A 4,268-nucleotide genomic window follows, 5' to 3' on the forward strand; every position below is an offset into this window, starting at 1 on the left:
TTTTGTTGTTGTTGTTGTTGTTTGTTTGCTTTTTTTTGTGTGTGTGAGAGTGTGTGTGTGTATGTGTGTGTATGTATGTGTGTGAATTGATTCATTCACCTTTAGCTCCCTCCAATAAGTGAAAATATGTGGTATTTCTTTTTCTCTGCCTGACTCGTTTCACTTAATATTATTCTTTCAAGGTCCATCCATGTTGTTGCAAATGGCAGTATTTCATTCGTTTTTATAGCTGAGTAGTATTCCATTGTGTAGATATACCACATTTTCCGTATCCACTCATCCGATGATGGACATTTGGGCTGATTCCAGCTCTTGGCTATTGTGAAGAGTGCTGCAATGAACATTGGGGAACAGGTATACCTTCGACTTGATGATTTCCATTCCTTTGGATATATTCCCAGCAGTGGGATAGCTGTCTGACCCCATTTTTAAAAATTTTATTTATTTTTTGAATTTTATCAATATACAATGTAGTTGGTTTTCATGTCCCTTTACCAATCCTCTTTCCCCCTTCTTTCCCCCCAGTCAACAACATATCTGATCACTTGTCTTAACAAGTTTGAGGGATTGTTGTGATTGTTGTGTCATCTTCCTCCTCGCCGCCCCGTTTGTTTGTAAGTTCATTTTCTACTATTCTCTTCCTCACTGTTCCATCCAGACTGCCCTCCTTTCTGCTTTTTATACATCCTAAGCATGCTGTCAACTCAGGACCTTTGCACTGCCTGAAATAATCGTTTCTTCAGATACCTGCACAATATTCTTCTTTATTTCTTCAAATACCTGCTCAAATGTCACTCTTGTCAGTGAGGCCTTTCCTCACTGCCCTATATAAAACATCAAACCGTCTGCATTTCCCCACCTCCCCAAACCTCTTTCTCTGCTTTATTTTTCATTATAGCACTTATTACTTAGCATACTATAATTTTACTCTTGTTTATTTTCCCTTTATCTACACCACTCTGTCTAAGAGCTCGATCTCCAGATGCTAGAGAAGTTTCTGACTAATAATAGGCATTCAATAAATATCTGTTGAACATGTGAATGTTTCATGTATGATGCAACTCTCTAGAGGTTATAAAGATAAAAGAGACATAGTCTCATGAAGCATTCACAGTCTAGGTAGTGGACAAGAAGGGGCCCATACAAATGCTTACAGTGTAATAATGTACTTATCAATTATTTAAGTGAATTAATATTAATTTTCACATAGCAAACCCAAGTTTGTGAGATATGCGCTCTGATATGCTGCTGATAGGAGTGTGGTTTGGGGTCATCCATCTGGAGGGTACTTTTGCAGTAGACATTAGCAGTCCAGAAAACTTTGAACGAGTCTGCCTGTAGGAATACAGCCCAACAAAATGGAGTTTTTTCTGTATGAAAAAATTAGGAAACATTTAGGAAAATGGTTAAATTGTGATGTATTTGTAAGGTAGAATATAATGTAGTCTTTGGAAGCATTTTTTTTTTTGCAGAATAAAATATGGCAAAGTGTTTATTTTAGAGAAAAATGTAAGAACACACACCTACAGTTCAAGTTGTGACTCTAAGGTTTAGGATTAGGGTGGGACACTAAAAAATATGCAGAATAAAATATGGCAAAGTGTTTATTTTAGAGAAAAATGTAAGAATACACACCTACAGTTCAAGTTGTGACTCTAAGGTTTAGGATTAGGGTGGGACACTAAAAAATAATTTTATGAACAGGTATTAGTTTTTTTTAACTTTACGAAGTACTTAGGGGTTCTGGTCAAGATGGTGGAGTAGACAGTTCCTATTGTTGCTCTCTCCCCCAAATTGACCAATTTGCAACTATTAAAAAGCAACAGCAGGAGGCCCAAGATCTGTGCTGGAACAGGCAGTAGCTGAGTGCCACAGGACTCCAGTCCAGGCCAGTGCCCACCACCCAGAGAGGCCTGAGAGCCATGGGGCCCACACACCCCAAGTCAGCTGTGCTGGAAAAGGCAGGCACTGTGGGACTTCCAGCCCAGGTCAGTCCCCACCACTTATAGAGGCCCGAGAGCCTCTAGGCCCACACACACCCGAGACAGCCATGCTGGAAAAGGCAGGTGCTGTGGGACCTCCAGCCCAGGTTGGTCCCCGAGACTTAGATTGGCCTGAGAGCCACCGGGCTCACATGCCCTGAGTCATCTGCGCCAGAAAAGGCAGGCACCATGGCACCCCCAGTGCAGGCCAGTCCCTGCTGCACAGAGAGACCCAAGAGCTGCCGGGTCCACATGCACCAAGTCAGCAGCACCGGAAGAAGCAGGTGACATGGGACCCCTGTTGATTCCAGTCCCCGCTGCAGAGAGATGCCTGAGAGCTGCTGGGCCCACATACCTCAAGTCAGCTATGCTAGAACAGGCAGCCACTGTGGGACCTCCAGCAAAGGTCAGTACGTGCTACCCAGAGAGGCCTGAGAGTCACCAGACCCACATGCCCTGAGTCAGCTGTGCCAGAACAGGCAGGCACCGCAAGACCCCAAGCCTAGGCTAGTCCCTGCTGCCCAGAATTGGCACTCCCTTCAGGATCCAAGCCAGACATCAGTGTGAAATGAGTGGACTGTGATACCCCCTGCTACAATGACAAACACCAAAGGAAAGATACCAGAAATATGAAAAATCAAGAATATAAATGACCACCAAAGGAAAATAATAACTCTCAAGCTCTAGATCCTATAGAAGAGGAAGTCTTTGAAATGACTGACAAGGAATTTAGAGTAACAATTATAAGGAAACTAAATGAGGTACAAGAAAACTCAGACAACACAATGAAATGAGAAAAAATATACAGGATCTGAAAGGATCTGGAAAATATGCATTTCTTCTGAAAGAAGAAATGTACTTAGAAATCAGTGCCTTGAAAAAGAATATAGCAGAGCCTGTGGAGCTGAAGGATTCATTCAATGAAATAAAAAATACAACAGAGATTCTAACCAGGAGGCTAGAAGAAGCAGAAGAGAGAACTTCTGACCTTGAGGACAGGCTGTTTGAATTAATCCAGGCAGACCAGAAAAAAGAATTTTAAAAATGGAAGAAAATGTAAGAGAAATAACAGACAACCTTAAGCGCTCAAACATCTGAATCATGGGTATTCCAGAAGGGGAAGAAAAAGGAAATGGCATTGAAAACATGTTTAATGAAATAATAGCAGAAAACTTTGGAGGTATGAGGAAAGTCACAGATCTTCAGATTCAAGAGGCCCAAAGATCTGCAAACATACTCAACCCAAAAAAGGTCCTCTCCAAGACATGTAAAACTCAAAGACAAAGAGAGAATCTTAAAGCTGCAAGAGAAAAGTGGCAAGTCACCTATAAGGGAGCCCCAATGAGAATGGCATCAGACTTTTCATCAAAAACCCTAAAAGCCAGAATAGAATGAGATGATATATTCAAAATACTAAAGGACAAAAATTGCCAGCCAAGAATACTTCACCCAGCAAGGCTATCCTTCTGAAACGAAGGACAAATAGTATATTTAGCAGACAAACAAAAACTACAGGAGTTCACTATCACACGACAGTCCTACAAGAAATTCTCAAGGAAGTACAGTTTGATACCTGAAAAACAACCATCAATGCCCTGAATACTCAAGAAAGAACAAAACCTACCAGCAAAACAAAAGTGCTAACAATAAAGAAAAAAATAGTTTATCTACAACCCCAAGAAACCAACAAATACAGAAGACAACAGAAAATTAGAAAGAAAGGAACAAAAGGTACTTAAGACATCTAAACAAAAATCAGTAAAATGCTAGGAGTAAATCAACACCTTTCAATAATAACTCTAAATGTAAAGGGATTAAATTCCCCTCTCAAAAGACACAGACTAACTGACTGGATTAAAAAGGTGGATTCAACAATATGCTGTCTTCAAGAGACTCACTTGACCTGTAAAGAGACACATAGATTAAGAGTGAAAGGATGGAAAAAGATATATCATGCAAAAAGAAATGAAAAATGAGCTGGAGTAGCTATTCTCAGATAAAACAGACTTTAAACAAAAACCATAAAAAGAGGTAAAGAAGGCCACTATATAATGATAAAGGATCTATGAATCAAGAGGACATAAAAATCATAAATATATACGCACTCTATGTTGGAGCAGCCAGATTTATAAAGCAAACAATATTAAATCTAAAGAATGAGATAGACACTAACACCGTAACAGCAGGGGACCTGAACACCCCACTCTCATCATTGGGCAGATCATCTAAGCAAAAAATCAATAGAGAAACACAAGATCTAAACAATACTTTAGAACAATTGGCCTT

The sequence above is a fragment of the Galeopterus variegatus genome, unplaced genomic scaffold (assembly GCF_000696425.1).
Source record: "Galeopterus variegatus unplaced genomic scaffold, G_variegatus-3.0.2 Scaffold3768, whole genome shotgun sequence".
NCBI lineage: Eukaryota > Metazoa > Chordata > Mammalia > Dermoptera > Cynocephalidae > Galeopterus > Galeopterus variegatus.